This window comes from Chlorocebus sabaeus, chromosome 8, assembly GCF_047675955.1.
Source record: "Chlorocebus sabaeus isolate Y175 chromosome 8, mChlSab1.0.hap1, whole genome shotgun sequence".
Lineage (NCBI taxonomy): Eukaryota > Metazoa > Chordata > Mammalia > Primates > Cercopithecidae > Chlorocebus > Chlorocebus sabaeus.
The window spans coordinates 74,401,696-74,423,417 of NC_132911.1; the positions used below are offsets into that span (position 1 = coordinate 74,401,696).

General features: G+C 37.6%; 1 protein-coding gene and 1 pseudogene across 11 annotated transcripts in view; one reads left to right on the top strand and one right to left on the bottom strand.

The window, feature by feature from the left end:
• The window catches only part of NCOA2 (nuclear receptor coactivator 2), a 302,340-nt gene that overhangs the window by 157,639 nt on the left and 122,979 nt on the right, over nucleotides 1-21,722 (bottom strand). The gene's annotated exons all lie outside the window — the stretch shown is intronic.
• On the top strand, nucleotides 3,775-5,056 carry LOC119624912 (transcription factor BTF3 pseudogene; annotated as a pseudogene).

The following is a 21,722-nucleotide window of genomic DNA, read 5'->3' on the forward strand; positions in this document are numbered from 1 at the left end:
TACTTTCAATGCTTAGTAAGACTGAGCAAGTATCATTCTGGTTAGTAGGCTCTTTTGAGCTTGAAACATTATAAACACAACTTTTTCAGTTGTCTCCGTAGCTCGTCTGTAAAGATAAATATTTATAGATTTTTCTCCCTCAAGTTTATTATTTTAATACAGAAAGTGGTTACTAGAAAAAGTGTGGAAAGTAAGGAAAAGTGAAGGGGGGAGGATATGCATATTTCCACTATATACCACTATGTGATATATTTACTTTCAAGAATTTTATTAAAAAAATGTAATTTTAAAAATCAGTCATATAAAATTAAATCTGACCATTTCTACCTACCAGTACCATGAAAGTATTTTTCCTTGTTGGTTCAGTCTTTGGCAATATAATTTTTAATAGCAGCATAATATTTCAGGTTGAATTCATATATTCTAAAGCAAACCTGGGCAGGTTCTTCTTGTGACAACTGCAAGCATACTTGCCATAAAGAATAGTGAGGGGGGGCCTAGGTACAGTGGCTCACACCTATAATCCCACTGCTTTGGGAGGCTAAGAGTTCAGGAGTTCAAATCTGGGATAAGGACCAGGAGTTCAAGACCAGCCTGGGCAACACAGTGAGACTCTATCTCTAAAAAAAATTTAATTAAAAAAAAAAAAAAAAAAGAATGTCACTCAGGATCCACATCATGGGAGTGGATTTTTTCTACAGCACAAACACTGGCATCTTTCTAGTGTTCAGTATAGTCAAAAACAATGATGGTAGCACTAGGCTAATACATACAGGAAGAAAAAATATTGAACAAAGTTGTGGCTTCAACTTAAATGTTAATTTTCATTAAGGAGCGCTTCCAATTTTTCACTAAGACAAATTAACAACTTCAATCAATATACAAAATATACATATTTGCATTCTGATTTAAGGCAAGTCAACCTACATTCATCCACAGTAAGAAAAATTCATAGATGTGTCTATGTTGAAACTCAAATTTTCCATCCGGTAGCTTAAGGATACCTTAGGTTATCAGAGATTTAAAAAACACATACAACACACATTTTCTGAAACCTAATTATGAATTTTGCCAGACTCAATGCATACTACTTTAACTGACTAACAACAACCAGTAAAAATGTTTCATTTATTTAAAAAATTAACCAGCCTGGGCAACATAGACCTCAACTGTTAAAAATTAGCCAGGCTCACTTTAAAATTTTAGCTTGGCGCATGACTGTAGTCCCAGCTACTGGGGAGGCTGCAGTGGGAGAATCACTTGAGCCAGGGAGGTTGAGGCTGCAGTGAACAGTGATCTCACCACTGCACTCCAGCCTGAGTGACACAGTGAAACCTTGCCTCAAAAAAAAAAAAAAAAAAAAAAAAAAAAAAAAAAAAAAAAAAAAAAAAAAACAAGGGAGGAAAAAAAAAAATAGAACAAGAAAAAAAAAAAGAAAAGAGAACATTACAGCAGCAGCATGGTTTGATGAAAAGAGTCACTGAACTTGGAAGGGAAAAACTTGGATTCATGTCCCAGCATGGCCCACAACTATGCAACAGCCAAAAAATTGTTTACTAACTCTAGGTCCTAACTTTAAAGTGTAGTCCTTCAATGATAGGTCTCTTCCAGCTCTAAAGTAAAGATGCTAAGAAATAAAGATGATAATGCTATCATTATCTGGCATGCAACTGACGGCCATAGGACAGGCGACTTATTGATGTACATCATATCCTAAACCTGTAATTTTGTTCAGCACTATCCCAGTGTGTGCTGTAGTGGGGTGGGGTGGGGGGGGGGGGCCCGTAGGCGCAGTGGCCACTATAATTCCATTATTTGTTATGTAAATGTATTGTTTTCTTTAAAAGTAAAAAAAAAAAATAAAAAATCCTGCTTTAGTCTTTTCTGCTACCTTGGTTCCCTATCCCTTTAACAACAACAACAACCAGATTGAAATTAAATATCTGAGTTGCTCTCATTAAAGAAACTTGCATTTACTTCCCTAGTACACAAGGAAAACAATTTTGAAATCTGCCTAATCAACAGACATTAATATTGTCTGTTGAAATAAATATGTTTGCATAGTTATTAAAAAGAACACCATATAAAATCATGCTTAAATTCATTTATTTTGAACACACACCTATGAGCAATTAGTTTAAATATAAAGAAAAAGACAACAATGATGAATTATATGAATTTTCAAAGCACATTAAATTAGCATTGAAATTCTATGAACGTACTTTAGAATGCTAAGTTTGTTAATTTTTTGTTTATTTGTAATATGCAATAGAGGGGAAGATATATGTTGAAAATACATCTTGGCTCATTAAAAATGCAACACAGGAATATACGCTTTTTTAACATCTTTTTAAAGCAAGGAGATTTTTCTTTGCCATCTTTCAAATAAACATTCATTTCTGGTCCTCATTATAAGCAAGATATAGTATAGTGACAGATTTGCTGTGTCTTTGAGTTAACAAAAAATAATAAACAAGGTAAGCACCAGAGTACTGTGGAACACACTGAGTTTATTAGTATTAATTTTTTACATGTTTCAACTGACTAAATGTAGCTATAATGGATACCCTGATTGTAAATTTAAACTGCTATGCTTATGTGAAGATTGTGTAATAAGCTCTTTTCTTTTCTGATCTCTAATGGGAAAACTAAGAAGTTCTTCCTCCTTTAAAATTAGGTGCTTTAATAAAGTAAGATTTTTAGGGGAAAAAACACTCAACTTTTTACGTTGTAAATTACTAAAAGTTGCTCTCACTAGACTTGACTATTTAGAAACTACAGTGATTAAATGCTTTCCAGAGCTTACATGTTAGTGCTTTCAGCATCAAATGTACAAAGAGAATCATGTCAGCACTCTGCTCTGCGAAGCTTTGACCTTCAGTGAGCAATATAACAGGACGGCCAGGTCCTGCACGACTGAGATAGACAGAAACGCCTTAGCAAACCAGAGCCACCAGATCCATAATTCGCTTCTGACCACTTATGCCTACATACTTGCCCTCAACCCATATGTTTGCAAACATTAAACTAACAGGCTATTCCTTTGCTCCTGAATCACACAGGCTGCCTAATGAAGTTCCTAGCTAAATCTCTCCACTGAAATTACTTTTCATAGGAAAAACCGTACAGATATCCTAATAAATTGAATAAAGAGATTGAAAAATTGTAGGAATTCTGCACACACGTGTAACTGCCAAAGTAAAAGAAATATTTTAAAGTATGTATTTATTGTCGATTGATTTCCAACTTATGGAAATGTACATACAAACACCTGAAAAATACAGCTTCAAAAGTACACACTTTTTTTGGGATTCTGGAATGTGTTCAAACTTGGCAGAAACTGTGGGATCCTTGAAACATCAAGGTTTTTCACTTTTTCTTCTCCCTTTTTAAAATTGCCCGTAAACTTTCATCATCAGTATTTTGCTACAGGTATAGACATGGCTAAGATGCATTGATTCATCCTAGAAGGAGGGATGTTTACAGAAATTAAGCCAGATTCAGTCAAAGCAAAGCACAGGCTTCAACATGAAACCCCACTCGCACCTAAAAAAAACCTCAGCAGTAACTATCTAACTTATCTACGTGTCTCCTCTACTCTTCCCTTAATTCTTCTGTGTCATGTTTCTGGTTATATTATCATGTGCTTCCAACTTCTTTTCCTTTGATAAGAGTAATTTTAAGAGGCTAAATAATTTTTTTTTTCTTACCCCACAGCAGTCTCTTAGCTGACTGGTCTGAAATTCCTTTGCTCCACCTCCTAATATCTGTCACAAGAGTCAGATTACAAGTCAACCCAAAGGGGAGCACGGAGTATGCACATGAAGAGGGAACACAAGAAAAAGAAAACACCAGTGGTTAGGGCATCACTAGAAGCCATAATATAGTTTCTGTTCTTTATTTGATACAATTGTACAAAAGGATACCATGTTATATGCAACATTAGGCTGAATGTTAATTTCCTAAATAAAAATTCTCTTTAAATATGTAAAATAATAATCCCTTTATTATTCAACATGTAGAGCTTTATTAAACACTTAAAAAGTAATAATTTAATATTTGCAGTGAAGGAAACTTTCATCTTCGTTTTTAAAGTCATCTAGACTACCATCAGAAATATTAACAGTGAAATACATTAATTACAAGCCAAATTATACAATGTATGTAGCTACTTTGGTATTTTACTAAGAAAATAACTTTAGCTTTGATATTTTCTATTTTAAAAACTTATCTGTGAATTGATTTAAGGACTGGACTGTATATGTAAATCTGCTAAAACTATTTCAGTGGATAAAATAATGAATCAGTACCTATTTACACGCTGCCAAAGCACACCTATAATTTTTAAAATGATGATAAAGAGTAGCCTAAGGCAGTCAGCAGACATCTCAGAAATCTCAGTGTAAGTGGTTTTAACTTGCAACATGATGCCAAAAAACTTACAACAGGGAGCTGCCATCTTGCGTCCCCACGTGTGTGCACCTAATCTCAGTTGGTTCCCCTGAGATCCCCTCAGCACCAACCCTAGTCCCCCACACAGCCCCTTATCCGCTCCAACAAGATGAAAGAAACAATCATGAACCAGGAAAAACTCGCCAAACTGCAGGCAAAAGTGCACATTGGTGGAACTGCTCACAGAAAGAAGGTAGTTCACGGAACAGCCACAGCAGATAATAAAAAACGTCAGTTCTCCTTAAAGAAGTTAGAAATCTCTAGCATTGAAGAGGTGAATATGTTTACGAATCAAGGAACAGCAATCCACTTTAACAACCCTAAAGTTCAGGCATCTCTGGCAATGAACACTTTCACCATTACAGGCCATACTGAGACAAAGCAGCTGACAGAAATGCTGCCCAGCATCTTAAACCAGCTTGGTGCAGGCAGTCTGACTAGTTTAAGGAGACTGGCTGAAGTTCTGCCCAAACAATTTGTGGGTGGAAAAGCACTACACTACTGGAGAGGAGGATGATGATGAAGTTCCAGATCTTGTGGAGAATTTGGATGAGGCTTCCAAGAATGAGGCAAACTGAAATGAGTCAACTTCTGAAGATAAAACTTGAAGAAGTCACTGGGAGCTGCTGTTTTATATTAATTATATATAAAATTATAAAATTTTATAAGACATTTAAAAAATTTCTTATATATTTTTAAGAAATTTTTGTTTATGGGTCTGATAAAACCCAGATCTCTAATATTTTTAAGCCCAAGCCCCTTGGACACTGCAGCTCTTTTCAGTTTTTGCTTATACACAATTCATTCTTTGCAGCTAATTAAGCCGAAGAAGTCTGGGAACAAAGTTTGAAACAAAGGTTAATAAAGTTCTTTGCCTAGTATACAGTTGTGTTCTTTATTTCACTGACACTGATCTGTACACAGTAATCACAGTGTAGTGTAAAAAAGGTAGTGTAACGTTCTCATGTTTGAAGAAAAAAAAAAAACACCTTACATCAGGAAAACATTTAACTAAAGCAACAATAAAAACTTGTTTGTTGGTTAAAAGTGCTTGGTGGTTCTCTAATACATATGAGCACCTGAAAAAGAATTCAGATCCAAATCTACTCCATTAGGATAGTGAAGTTTCCAAAGCCTACAGAGCTTCAGCTGATCGTAATTGCTGTGAAGGGAGAGAACCTACTGTGTGCTCAATCTTGCCATCTGCAGGTGCCTTACACAACTCCAGGGTTTTTTAAGTAGGGTCAAAAATTTACAGTGTTTTTTTAAACTAATTACCAGTCACAAAATCCTTCTGCTTTATGTCATCCTTCAAAAATTCTCTGAATAATTTTGGTACAATCCCATCATAAATTTGCTCAACATTAGCTCTATCCACAAATCCATTTTACATTCATATTACAAATACAGTCTTTAATGATCAAGTAAATATTTATTATCATATTTAGCAAAATGATTTTCTTCCAAAATAACTCTCCAAAAGATACTGCTTATAGAACACAGCAATTATTCTAAGACTCCTTTACAAAATCACTGGTGGCCTGCAATGCAACAATCCACATAAAATACGAACTGAAAAGTATTCATAATCAGGACCTCAATCTCATCGCTACTCATGAACTCTACTACCACTCAAGATGCTCGCTCACTCCACTGTCTCACCTCTTAGTGTCCACAACTGAAACACAGATGCATCATCTCCCGCAATTAAGATTTCGGCTAGAGAACTGGCACAGTAAGCTATACCATTTCCAGACCTAACAGATTTACACTACAATTAAATATATTAAAATTTCTGCACATAAAAAACTCATATATACCTAATCAAAAGGCATCTTTACCCAGTCAGTAGGTTCATCTGTAGTTCTGATTATTTTTAATTAACAGATATTCCAAAAATCAAAATAAGTACAAATATGCCATCTTCTAAAATTATCTAATTCTCAAGTTTTATTTCTCTCATTTAGAGTTATCAAACTTTACTTGCAAAACTGTATCCTTAATTAACCAGAGGAAATTTCCAGTAAACTGAAATCACCATAAATTCAGTAGGTATAATGAGAAATCATCTAAGAGTAGAATATAGTTCTTAAAAAGAAATAAGCACTTATATATAGTTGCAGTTTAGCTTATTAGAGAATTGTATCCTTAAAAATACTATATAAATCATGTAAATTTGAATTGTATTTTCAATATACAAAAGAAATTTAATATTTAAAAAGAAAACCTGCTGAGTCCTTTTTAAAACTGAATAATCTTTAGCAATACAAAGGATCAACTCCTACTTAAATTATTTTATATGTAGGAATCTGATACATTAAAACAGGTTGTCTATGTAGTATTACTCTAATTAAAAAAACAAAGAACGGCTAACCAAAGAAGAACAAGCTCAGCAGAGAAAATATGAAAAAAATTTTGAAGTAATGTTTCTAATTAGCAAGGGCTTTCACAAAGACATAAAAGCAAATTTTGCTTTCCTGATTAATTAGAACACCAACACAAAGAACTAGACTCTAACTGGCAGTTCTTCTAGAGAACTAGGATGGAACAGATGCAAGCAACAGTAGAATATGTGTTATTTTTTAAAAGGGCACTGAAAATCTTATGTCATAGATATATGGATAGGCGATGGTTCTCATGTTTAAACACTTTCAACAACTATAAAGGCTATGTAGCTGGTAGTATAGCAGAAATAGTTTGGCCAAAAAAATACTAAACTTTGCAAAGAGCTTTTTGTCCACTTAGCTGTAAGGTAAAATATTGACTGAAAAGACCTTTGAAAACATCTAGAATTGTTCCTCTTTCTATGAATGATTCCCTAATTATCAGAGACGTATTTCAATATTTGCTGTTAATTTTAATGGAAGAATTTCACAGTACACTCAAAGAATACCAATTTCTTCCTCCAAGATAAAAGGAGGCACAGATCATTAATGTAAAATTAATATGCCTAAATTAAATGAAAAGAGAAAAAGAAATTAAGGAAGAAATTTAGGACAGGACCCATAACAGCACCGCAATTAAAAAGATAAGGAAAGGAAATTCTCAGGAAAGACAAATAAATCCTCCAGCCTCCAAGATGAGAAACTTGCTCTTAGGGGAAAAAAAAGATTAACATTAAAGAATAGCAAATTGAGGTGATTTAAGAAATAAACTCAAAATACAGCAGCAAAAACTTCTGAATGCCAAATTTTAAGTACACTGACTGATACAGTTTGGTTGTGTCCCCACCCAAATCTCATCGTGAATTGTAGTTCCCATAATCCCCACATGTCTAGGAGGGTCCCTGTGGGAGGTAACTGAATTGGGGGGTGGTTTCCCCCATCCTATTTTTGTGATAGTAAGTTCTCACTGAGATCTGATGGTTTTATAAGGGGATTCTCCCTTCACTCAGTTCTCATTCTTCTCTTGCCTGCTGCCTTGTGACGGAGGACATGTTTGCTTCCCCTTCTGCCATGACTGTAAGTTTCTCGAGGCCTTCCCAACCATGTGAAACTGTGAGTCAATTAAACCTCTTTCCTTTATAAATTACCCAGTCTCAGGTATTTCTTCATAGCAGCATGAGGACTAATACATACACCCATTAGTCTCAAAACAATTCTCTCAAATTCTGATATACAGACCTTTAAAAAGCAGACATCATCAACATGGCATTCTAAATTTTCTGATATTTTCATTCTTTACTAGCCACTTTCATTCTGCTGTCTCAATGTCTAAGTAAAATAATTTCAGAATGAATAACACATAATAAAATGTAAGTATACTAAAGCACAAATACCTTCTCTTAAAAAACAATTTCTAAGATCCCATTTAAGAAGAACCTAGATTTCCCCAACTTGTGTTTTACTCTTCATTCCCTAGTACCAACCATGGGCAAGTTCTTCAATTTTTTTTTCTTCTCCTCGGGTTCTTCATTTAAAGCAGGTTTTTTTTTTTTTTTTTTTTTTCCTAATTGCTTCAGTGATTATGTAAAACAAAATGAGACGAATGGCCAAAAATGGTCTGCATAACATTTTTGCAAAAAAGTATAAATGACAGAAGTCACTAAATGTTGAGTGATCCTCAACTGTCCAATTTCCTTCTGAAACTTTACTGTACATTACTACTTTCTCTTGCCTTTTCTGTTTTTCAAGTAATAATCTCTTCTTTTTTCTATTTACCCTAACCCTAAGAAACTCACAATTCAGATGAGAAAATATTTACTGGTTCTTCTGTAAAGACGTTCTAAAGATATAGCTATATCTTTTGGTTAAATGAAACTAATCCTGAAACTTTTTAAAAAATGAAATCCCTACATTTTAAAATAAAATCTTTGCTAAAATACATGGTTTCTTTACCTTCCTAAATGGTGTTCTTTGGTAATGTTAATAGCAGTATTAAGGGCTAGACAGTTGAGTAAAAAAATTACTTCTAAATGTTCTGACAAATGCTATTTTTAGGTCATGTTTATAGACTATTCATACTTCTATGTGAATTTCTTAGTTATCGGGTACTCACTGTCATTTTTTAAAAAATGAATACACTACAATTTATCCATCCTCCTGTTAGACATTTAAATTTTTTCCAGTTTTTTGCTATTTCCTCACTGTTGTTTTTGATGTATTCCATATGCCTGATTCCACCAGCCAGTTTTCTGTTTTCTAGACTTTACTCCCACATTCATATCTTTATAATAGCTTTAATGATATATAATTTACATGCCATACAATTCATCCATTTAAATAAAATGTACAATAGTTTTTAGTATATTCAGAGTTGTGCAACCAATACCACAATCAATTTTAGAACATTATTAACACTATAAAAAGAAATCCTATATCCATTAGCACTCACTCCCATTTTCTCCCACTCCCCAATCCCAGCAGCAGGCAACCATTAGTCTATCTTCTATGTCTACAGCATTGCCTATTCTGGATATTTCATATAAATGGAATCATACAGTATGTGGCCTTTATGACTGGCTTCTTTCAATAAATATAATGCTTCTAAGGCTCATCCATTTTGTAGCATATATTGGTATTTCACTTCTTTTTATTGCCAAATAATATTCCACTGAAGTATATAAGCAAGTTTTACGTATCCATTCATCAGCTGATGGATGTTTGGACTGTTTTCATTTTGGGACTACTATGATTAATGCTACTATGAACATTCTCATATTCATATTTCATCAATATAGAAAATCTACTAATTCGTTTATGGTAACGGCATGACATGGATCATAGGGAGCCTGGATATCCACAGGAGACAAAGCCAGGTCTTTTGTAAGACCTGGGGTGACTCCTCGTTCCCTTAAAAGTCAGTCACTTCCTAGAATCCACTTATCTTCATCCCCTCCGCCACTACCCCTCAGTTCACATCTCATCTGGATCACTTCCACAGGCTAAACTTGCCTAACCCTCCAGTATTGCCCTCCTCTAGTCCATTCACCCCAGGGCAGGGCATTCATTCTAAAATGAATGAACTGGTTTGGCAACGGGGCTCATGCCTGTAACCCCAGCATTTTGGGAGGCTAAGGCGGGCAGATCACTTGAGGCCAGGAGTTCAAGACCAGCCTGAGCAAATGGCGAAACCCCATCTCTACCAAAAATATAAAAAATAGCTGGGTGTGGTGGTATGTACCTGTAATCCCAGCTACTAGGTAGCTGAGGCATGAGAATCGCTTGAATCCGGGAGGCGGAGGCTGCAGTGAACCGAGGTCGTGCCACTGCACTCCAGCCTGGGCAAAAGAGTGAAACTCCGTCTCAAAAAAAATCATCATTTCATTTCCCTATATCAATCTGTCAATGGTCTCCATGGTACTCAAGATTAAAGTAAAATGGCTTCCCAAGCAAAAGGCCCTTGGATGATCTCACCTCACCAATCTCCATAATCCTGACCTCTCGCTATTTCTGCTGCACGTATGAGGAACAACTGGAGTTCATTATTCCAAAGGCCTTGCTCCCTCTTCTCACCACCGAACCTTTGTACATGATGCCCTCTCTGCCTGGAATTACCCCAGTAGATGCTTCCCCTTATGACGGAACTGTTTATATCCTGCCTTTTTTTCAATATGCCATCACCTCCACAATGACATACACTCCAAGTGAGCGAAATGTGTCTTTTCTCATTGCCAGTGGATCTAGTACAATCAATGGCATAGAGTGGATTTTCAATATTATTTGTGGCTCTCGTGAGGAAATGCTATGCTTGTTAGTATACCTGAATAATTCCTGAGTAAGAAGGACTTTCCTAGGCTCTGGGGTTGATAAAAAGCTGGTAAGGAAATACAAAACACAAACCTTAACCTTGGCTTACCCCTCTACAACACACGCAAGCAACCCTCCACTGTCAGGTCACATGGTTCATGATGGGACTAATATCCCCACTTCCTCACAGCCTCTAGAGTGACCAGGACTAGCCAAAATGCTTGCCTTAATCTCAGCCCCCTGGCAAGACTGGCTCAGGAATGGGCAGGCAATCCAACCTGGACCAGGGAGAGTCATTCCTATAATTTTTTTTTAGAGCTATCAGGAAAGATCCTTTTGAGAGGGGATTATTGGCTGCTAAAATGATATAAGGCAGAACTGCTAATGACCTTCTCTGCCATGACATAAGGTCCTAATTGAAAAAAAGTCAACACAAGAAAGTAGAGAAAAAGAGAAGGTCCTGATGACATCATTTAATTCCTTCCATCCAGACTTGCCCTGAGCCAGTTGTAGCTTTCCCACTTACAAGAGGTGATAAGTTCCAGGATTGCTTATACTGGTTTGAGCTGCATTTCTACACTTGCAGCCAAGGAGTCCATAACTACACACATCAAGAATCTATCTTCTTGTGTTAGTCTATCTTAGGCATTAAGCGACTATACCTATCTTTCAAGCATCTGCCATTCTGCATCGCCATTTACATAGTTTAAAGCTCAAAGCATATGCCCTATTCTTAGGGATACCTTAGTGGAAGCCATAAACCCCTGCCTCAGAGCTGAGTTTCTACCATTTCCTTTGGTGGGTAAAACAATGAAGGTAGGCTGCCAGAGCCAGGGTAGAATCCTAAGATCCCGGGAAACTGGGACATCTGAAGCTTTCAACCTATAATGGGGAAAATGATAAAAGCTAGCATAGAATTAGACCAACTGAGGGACGATCACGATTCTGTGGGAGTTAATGCTACTTGCTTTCATCCTTAGAGACATACGGTAAATCAAAATTCATCTGCTTTCTCAGAAATCAATTTTCTGAAATTGAAGGGTCAGGTTTGGTTGCATAGAATTCTTCCAAATTTCATGTAAGATATAGAAATACTGACCCATACACAATACACCAACTACTTCCCTACGGGTGGAGTAAATAAGGTAGAACCAGTTTTTCTGAATAAAGTGTTCATGAAATGTTATAAAATTGAGTGTTAATCTAAGCTAGATTCCTTGGTAACAGGAGAAGATATTGAAATTGAGACATCATCTGTGTACTCAGTGACTGGTATAGTACAGTAGAAAGAATGATATGACCAAGAATAATCAGAAAATTGGGAGTCGAGCGTAGGATCGACACCAAGCAGCCTTGGGGCTTTTTCCTACTAGTTAGTTATGCCTCATAGAAATCCACTCTACCCCTTACTTCCAGGCTCTTTTTCCAAAAGAATGACTTTGCATAACACCGTTGAGGGCTTCCCACTCATACGGGATCTTAAGAATGGGAGGCCGGTATGAGCTCTGTGGAGAGCATGTCACACGAGAAAATGGGCATCTGCAGGGGAAGGCAGAGGGCTGGGAAGATATGGTGTACACATCTGCATCCTGGCTATGGAAGCTTCTAATGCGAACTAAGCACTGGGAACCATCATTAAAATTTAGGAGAGAAAAAGCAGGGCATGGTGGTTCATGTCTGTAATCCCAGCACTTTGGGAGGCCGAGGTGGGTGGATAACTTGAAGTCAGGAGTTCGAGACCAGCTTAGCCAACATGGTGAAATCCCGTCTCTACTAAAAATACAAAAATCAGCCAGGTGTGGTGGCACACACCTGTAGTCCCAGTTATTCGGGAGGCTAAGGCAGGAGAATCAACCTTGAACATGGGAGGCGGAGGCTATAGTGAGCTAAGATAGTGCCACTATATTCCAGCCTGGGTGACAGAGCAAGACCCTGTCTCAAAAATAAAAATAAAAATAAAAATAAAAAAAGGAAAAAATACATTAGAAATTCCAGGTATGAAAGACTCTGTAGTTGCATTAACTTAAATCTCTCTTCCACTTAGGAAGCATTAGCAGCTGGTGATACAGAAATGATTATGCTGTGGCCTCTCGTAGATCAAGGGAAAAGGTGAATTAAGTGCAAGTGGCTAGGGAGCATTTCCAGAAAAGCCTCTAAACTAGGAAACTCATCACCCCCCACTTCTGTTTCCTTGGATAGTAGCAGCAAAAGTAACGACACTCAACAGAATCAGAGAATTCCAGGAAGAGAAACGTAGCTTTCTCTTCCACGTATCCTGCCTGAACACCCGGCAGCAGTCCGTGGCCAAGGGTCAATGCTCAAGAGCTGCTCACAGTACCAGTTTTGAAAACACACTAAGCTTTAGAATTTCTGATCTTTACACCTGCAAAATGGAGATTCTACAACAAAGCCACTATTAATCAGAATACTCATGAGATGACAAGTTATGTTACCCCACTATCATCACCAAATGTGGTTCATTATTATTTATTATTCAAAGCCCTCCTGAAATTGTATGATCATAATTTCCTATTTTAGCAAAATATAACATTCAAAATATAATTTTATCTTTCTCAATGATTTAAGATCTTACAGTCCTTAGGAATATCATTCTGAATATCTGATGTCAACACAAAATAATGAAACCTAAGGGGTGAGAGATAAGACTGAATGTCTACTAACCCCAACAAATTAGTGTGTACATATATATGCTGATTTCTAACTTCCTTTCATGAGATTCAATTTAACAGCAATATACGAGATTAAAATGCTATTTATTTGAGCATCTCAATATGGGGTTCACGTTAATCCAAGTTCATTATATCCAACTAGATGTATTCAGATGGATTATAAAGATTAATAAAGATATATGATCATGCACATATCAAGGACTACAAAAACACTTGCCAACAAAAAGACTGTGCAGGCAACAGGATAGCCTATTATGAGTCCCGTCTTTTCTACTAATTAATTACAAGAAATCAGCCAGGCCATAATGCCACGCACAGTGGCTCATGCCTTTAATCCGAGCACTTTGGGAGGCTGAGACGGGTGGATTACTGGAGGTCAGGAGTTCAAGACCCGCCTGGTCAACATGGTGAAACCCTGTCTCTACTAAAAATGCAAAAAAATTAGCCAGGCATTGTGGGGCACGCTTGTAATCCCAGCTACTCCAGAGGCTGAGGCAGGAGAATCGCTTGAACCCGGAGGCAGAGGTTGCAGTGAGCCGAGATCGCACCATTGCACTCCAGCCTGGGTAAAAAGAGCGAAACTCTGCCTTTAAGAAAAAACAAAAAGCAGCCAGGCTACTGGACTTGTTTCTTCCCAATCATAAAATTTTCCTGTCAAAAATTCCATGATTCGTTCAATATTGCTAATAAAAGTGTCAGCTGGCTACTACTAGGGTTGGTGTAATATTAAACCCAAGTGACAGGACCCACATCTGATGTGCAATGACTCTCCAGAGTGACCTCAGTGTCCCCATTTTCTAAAATACTCATGTACTCACAGTGTGTGTGCATATGAATGTCTGTTCACAAAAACTGAATTTTCATTTTAGTAAACATCCAGAAGGCTACCCACAAGCAGGGCTAAACACTGAGAATAAAATGCAGTACAGACAGAGCTTGGCCCCAGGACTCCGTTTCATGCTGACTCAACTCAGGATCTACTAGTTTATCCTCTAGTGAACACATTCTGTAATTCAGTGCCAACACTGGTATCTTCCTTGGTTTATCCACGAAATTGAAGAGAGGCTTCCAATAGATATTCTAGGCAAAAAACAGAAAACTAATGGGGAATTTAAACTTTGCCATCGATAGGTGAGACTAGTTGTTCTTAGGGACACTAGTTAAACTGTATCATTTTTTTTCCTTCACTCTCAAAGTGGAGATGTGTATTCGTAATGCCAAAATGATGCATTTAAAATGGTCACTGATGAGTTTTTAAGTTAAGTGCACAGTCACAACAGAGTTCTAGAAGCAATCTTTCAGACTGCTTTCAGTATTGAGTCCAGGCAACAAATACAATTTGCACAAGGTCTCACAACTACCACCTGGGAACAAGTGGTTGAACTACCGACTCACTGACTCTTATGCATGTTTGGTTCACTTACACCTTTTTCTGATGCAAGACGCAAAGATCAAAGAGCCCAGCCTTAACTTTTATTTGCTATAGTAACTGGTAGAATAATCAGTAAAGAGGTATTAAAAGTCTTCATGTTGTCTACCTACCATTATACAGTATTTTCTGATAATATGTCAAAATAATACAAGATGAGTATCCCTTACCCAAAATGCTAGAGACCAGAAGTGTTTCAGATTTCTGATTTTTTTCAGATTTTGGAATATTTGCATTGCACTTGCCAGTTGGCATTCCAAATCCAACAATCTGAAATCCTGTATGTTCCAGTGAGCACTTCCTTTTGAGTGTCATGTTGGTGCTCAAAAATTTTGAATTTTGGAGGATTTCAGATAGGGTATGCTCAATCTACATTTATTTGTCTAATTGAATGATTTTTCATTCCCTTTTCTCCAGGTTTACAATAATATATTTAGCAATAACAATGTTCAGAAGTATTCCTCTTGAATAAATAAGCAGCATTCCCCTCCATGTTGGAAACAGCCTTCTCTCCTCCTTACTAAATAACTGCCAAGAATGACAACACCCCTTGACAACAGCTAGGTGCACTAGAAATGGAATGAGAGAGGCTGAAGAACACAAATGATCATCTGCTGGGGTCTACAGGAAACATGATTCACCACTTTTATAACTCTTTTTATATTCTCATCCTCAGAATCTCTGGATGGTGCTTTCAAGTGAGTATTTATGTGAAGCCCTCCTTGGATGCAAATTTGAAAAATAAACGTCCTCCTCTTTCTCTTTCACTCCTATTCTCTCTCTAAAAGGAGGCCTGACAGGGTGAAAGTAGATGGAGGCAAGGAAGTAGTCACAAAGAAAACATGTATTAAAAGAAAATTAGTAGAAATACTCAGTGATTTTCAAGAGAGCAACGTCCCAGAAAATAAATTTTGTAGTTGTTGATCCTCACTTTCTGAAGGTCTCTAGCTCTCATGATACTCATTTGTTCCTAGAAAGCTGGAAAGGGAGGACTATTAATAGGGAGTGACCTTAACCCTCTCAGCCACCTTCTCGCATCTCCCTTTGTTACCAAACTTCCTATCAGATAACTTCAGATAATCTGTGGCTAACTTAATGATCATCAGTTCTTAAGGGATGGTATATACATATGAGGGAGAACATATGTGCATGTGTGCGTGTGTGTGTGTGTGTCTGTGTGTGTGGTGGGTGTGGAACACAATGTATATTACTGAAGGGGATTTCAACATATCATGAGATTGTTAGGAAAGAAGTCTTGCCTCTACCCTCTGGTAGCATAAATGAAGACTTTTAAGGCACAATATGGAGAGAGGAGAGAGGGGAGAGGGGAGAAGGGAGGGGGAGAGGGAGAGAGAATTATCTCAACACAACAAAACCACATACTAGAAAAAGAACATATGGCCCAGGGAGCAGGGAAGTAGAATCTATACAGGGAGAAAAGATTAGACTCAAGTTGCTATCAAGAATAAAGGACTCTCAAGGTAGGCTTTACATTATATGCTCAATAAAACCAGACTTGCTCTACACTTTCCATCTGATGTAGCTACAAGTGACTACCTATAAAAAGGACACGGTCTTATAATATCCTTATATTCATGATAGCTTTTGAGAGCCCCATGCTTAACCATGTTTTATATTCTTCAACTAGAGGTATTCTTCAAATAGAAAATATACCAGATACAATTTATTAGGTTCTAGTAAGAAAATTGAAAATCAACAAGAATTTACTTAGAGTCCTGTATATATCCAAGTGTTATGAGTTCCTATCATTTAGCAGATAAATTTACTGTCTAGCTGAACAAGGTTTAGAACACAGCATTCACCATTAAATGCCCACATACTTCAGCTGAGATTATAACCAAGAGTCATTTTCCTACCTTTTAGCAGTTGAGTCCTATTAACCAAGATTCCCCTTATTTCTGTGTTTCATTTCTAACTACTCCTGTTGTGATGATCTAAAATAGATGGCAGGTTGTAGCCTTCATAGCAAGATACGCACATGGCCAAGAACACTGAGAGACAGACAGCCATGGGCACAGTGTCCACTGCCCTTCCTGCACTGTATGCCTACTACATTATTGTACATTGGTTGATACACTGCTTTGTAATCCCATTCATGTAACTTAATGTTTGTCATTTCTCTTACTACACTGTAAGACGTGGGTAGGACTATATATATTGCTTCTGTATACCTAAAACATGCCTACTTTACTGCATGCACTATCATTGCTCAGAAATGAGTATAGAGTAAATTGAAAAATGCTGGTGGTTGGATGGGGAATGAAAAACAAATCAGGACTTTCATGTAATCAAGAAGTTCCATTTGTATCACTAGAGGAGGCTCTATGTCATACCAGAAAGAGATTTTTGGAAATATATAGTTTCAGGTTCAAATTCCAGAATTTGCATAAATACTTGCTGTTCATTTGAACTGGAGTTACTACGGGGAAATGACTTTTGGATTCCACAGCATTCTGCTGCATTATAATGGTGTGGCCATGCCATCATTCCACAAAATGGTTTAGCAATTTGCTACAATATTTTTTTTTTTTAAAGGAGAGTAATCTGTCCACATACGAAAGATTTTAGAAAAACATTTTCATTATTTAAGATGATTAATAAAAACTGTAAGTATCCAGTATAGGCTAATAGAGTTCTTTATAAATTAAAATAACCTACACATTTTTAAAAGACAATTTGCCTCTACATTTTTTCAAGATAAAAATTTAAACATATATATTTTGCCACGATTTTATATGTAATGGCTACATTTAAAAAGGATCAGAGAATAAGAAAAGACTGATAAGAATATATTGGCAAGTGACTGTATATTTACAGTCAATTTTCAATCCAATTGATATATCTCAGTGGTTCTCAACCAGAGGTGATCTGACCCCTAAGGCACATATGGCAATATGTGGAGACCTAACAATATGACTTAATTCATCTCTCTGAACCTTACTGTTTTCAGCTACAAAATGGGGTAAGTTCTCTCTCCCAAGCTAGTAGTAAGAATTTGATGAAATAAAATGCATATTATGACTAGCAGAATGTAGGTATGCAAGAAAAGTTTCCTTCTTAAATTTGCACCTCTTTATATTCTAATGTATAAAAAATATTTCCAGGCTGGGTACAGTGGCTCATGCTTGTAATCTCAGTGCTTTGGGAGGCTGAGGTGGGAGGATCACTTGAGCCCAGGAGTTCAAGGTCAGCCTGGGCAACATAACAAGACCTGTCTCTACAAAAAAATAAAAAAATTAGCTGGCCATATTGGTACAACCCTGTAGTCGTAGATACTCAACAGACTTGAGGGAGGAGGATCACCTCTGCTCAGGAGTTCAAGGTTGCAGTGATGGTGCCACTGCACTCCAGTCTGGTGACAGAGCAAGAAAAAGAAAAAGGAAAAGGAAATATATATATATATATATATTTTTTTCCATCTCTGTTTTAAAAAGATGTGGTCAAACCCTTGCTAGAAAGTAAATGAAACAAACTTTTCAAGAGACTTAACTGTGAGTTACAATATAAATACTCAAAGTTAACATTTTAAAGGTGAATTTAACTAGTGATTTAAGAAACAGCATGAACTGCTCAAACACTAAAAACATATTTCACGGTGTTAGTTAAATTATAACTTTATTATATATGCTTAGAAACTGCTTTAAAAGACAAGAGAAAAAGAAAAGAGCAGTTGTGAATAAAGTAAATTCTAGGTAGTAAGCAATTAAAATCTCTTTTTGTGTTCATGGTAAATACTGTTAATTATATCACAGATACTCATAAGCAACCAAAAACCCTGTGTACTGATTATAAAGAGCAGCTATAATTTCCCCTATATATATTTAAAACAAAACAAAACCTGGGGAAATCTGAGAGAAAGGATGGACTATTTTTTTTAAACATTTTATAAAATATAAAGGCCATGTCTGTTAAGGTATGATAATCTGACATATAGTGAAAATGAAACAAAAACCGTCCAATATAAACTAAGGGTTTTTTGGCCAGGTGTGGTGGCTCATGCTTGTAAACCCAGCAGTTAGCGAGGCAGAGGTGGGCAGATCACTTGAGACCAGGAGTTAGAGATCAGCCTGGCCAACATGGTGAAATCCTGTCTCTACAAAAAAATACAAAAATTAGCTGGATGTGGTGGTATACACCTGTAATCTCAGCTAATCAGGACACTGAGGCAGGAGGATCAATCTAGCTTGGGAGGTCGAGGCTGCAGTGAGCTGTGATTGTACCACTGCACTCCAGCCTGGGTGAAAGAGTAAGATCCTGTCTCAAAAATATATATATCAATTAATTAATTAAGTTTTTAAAAGTAATTGAAAGGATTTGCTAGTCACTCTTAGAATGTAGTATTTTCTCTTTTTAAAATTTTTTTTTCACTGCTAGAACAAAAGAATGTACTCTTTTCTAAATAAAAGCTGAAATTTGCTTTTGAATTGAAAATTTTCTTCACTTTGCGTAAAAAGGTCCTATATAGGCTTCTGATTATGGGAATTCTAAATTACTTTTTAAGAATTTTTTTTATTGAGTAAAACTTGTGAAGTTCTTTATAAACAGAGGAATCAAAGAGAGTGGGGCTGGGCCCCCTTTTCTGTCTTTCAAAACAAAATAACCATGTTAATAGAAAAGCTAAACACACATCCTATTGAAAGCATTATCTGTGTAACTTCATTTGAGGCCAACAAACAGCATAATATCATTTCTGTGACCTGCATTTTCTTTTATTAATTAATGGCAGATTATCATGTCTGATATAATAGGCAATTTACTGACTTCATGGACTTTAGTAGCTAGTACACAATGATATGAGCCTGCAGACCCTCACTGTAGAGAAAATGGCATACACAGCATTAGGCCTTGTCATAGCCTTACCTATAATGACAAAGTCAGCTTGAAACTTTATTTTGAAAATTACTAGTTAATTCTTTTTTGGCTTTCTTGGTCTTTTGCTTGTTTGTTTTAAGAGAACCAAGTTTCACAAGCCAAAAACTGCAAATGCCAGATTGGGTTGGATTTCCAATTTGGCCTCTAACTGGCTAATTAAATTAGGTGCAAATCACTGCGCAAGTCATTTAACTTCTCAGTGCCTTTTTCTTCCCATCTTTAAAATAGGATCATAATAGCAGCTACATCATAGGTTTGAGGATTATGTGAATTACTATGAGAAAGTCTTAGAACACTACTTGGCACATGATAAGCACAATAGGCATGCTAGCTATTCTAAATGATCTTTCAGTTCCAAGAATTTTTTATTCACTATGATGTGAAAGAGGGTTATTTTTTTTTTTCATTTTAAAAATATGGAGGAAATAGGCCAGTGTGTGGCTCATGCCTGTAATCGCAGGGCACTTTGGGAGGCCAAGGCAGGTGGATCCTCTGAGGTCAGGAATTCAAGACCAGTCTGGCCAACACGGCGAAACTCATCTCTACTGAAAATACAAAAAAAAAATTAGCTGGTATGGTGCTGCACACCTGTAGTCACAGCTACTCAGGGAGGCTGAGGCAGGAGAATCGCTTGAACCCAGAAGACAGAGGTTGCAGCGAGCAGAGATTGCACCACTGCACTCCAGTCTGGGCAACAGAGCGAAACCCTGTCTCACAAAAAAAAAAAAAAAAAAGAGGAGGAGGAAATAAATTAGAATATTGGAAATAGATAAACACAGGGCACACACATTACGGTTTAAAGCAATATGCTCTTGCATTTAGAATATGTTAAAAACACATTTAAAAGATAACAGCAATATTTTACAAAAGGCTATCATTTCCTATTTCCAAAAGACACTTTAAAGAGGAAGTTTGAGGGGGGCGGAGCAAGATGGCCGAATAGGAACAGCTCCAGTCTCCAACTCCCAGCGCGAGCGACACAGAAGACCGGCGATTTCTGCATTTTCAACTGAGGTACTGGGTTCATCTCACTGGGGAGTGCCGGAGGATCCGTGCTGGTCAGCTGCTGCAGCCCGACCAGCGAGAGCTGAAGCAGGGCGAGGCATTGCCTCACCTGGGAAGCACAAGGGGGAAGGGAATCCCTTTTCCTAGCCAGGGGAACTGAGACACACAACACCTGGAAAATCGAGTAACTCCCACCCCAATACTGCGCTTTAAGCAAACAGGCACACCAGGAGATCATATCCCACACCTGGCCGGGAGGGTCCCACACCCACGGAGCCTCCCTCATTGCTAGCACAGCAGTCTGTGATCTACCGGCAAGGCAGCAGCGAGGCTGGGGGAGGGGCGCCCGCCATTGCTGAGGCTTAAGTAGGTAAACAAAGCAGCTGGGAAGCTCGAACTGGGTGGAGCTCACAGCAGCTCAAGGAAACCTGCCTGTCTCTGTAGACTCCACCTCTGGGGACAGGGCACAGTAAACAATAACAAACGCAGCAGAAAGCTCTGCAGACGCAAACGACTCTGACAGCTTTGAAGAGAGCAGTGGATCTCCCAACACGGGGGTTGAGATCTGAGAAGGGACAGACTCCCTGCTCAAGTGGGTCCCTGACCCCTGAGTAGCCTAACTGGGAGACATCCCCCACTAGGGGCAGTCTGACACCCCACACCTCACAGGGTGGAGTACACCCCTGAGAGGAAGCTTCCAAAGCAAGAATCAGACAGGTACACTCGCTGTTCAGAAATACTCTATCTTCTGCGGCCTCTGCGGCTGATACTCAGGCAAACAGGGTCTGGAGTGGACCTCAAGCAATCTCCAACAGACCTACAGCTGAGGGTCCTGACTGTTAGAAGGAAAACTATCAAACAGGAAGGACACCTACACCAAAGCCCCATCAGTACATCACCATCATCAAAGACCAGAGGCAGATAAAACCACAAAGATGGGGAAAAAGCAGGGCAGAAAAGCTGGAAATTCAAAAAATAAGAGCGCATCTCCCCTGGCAAAGGAGCGCAGCTCATCGCCAGCAACGGATCAAAGCTGGACGGAGAATGACTTCGACGAGATGAGAG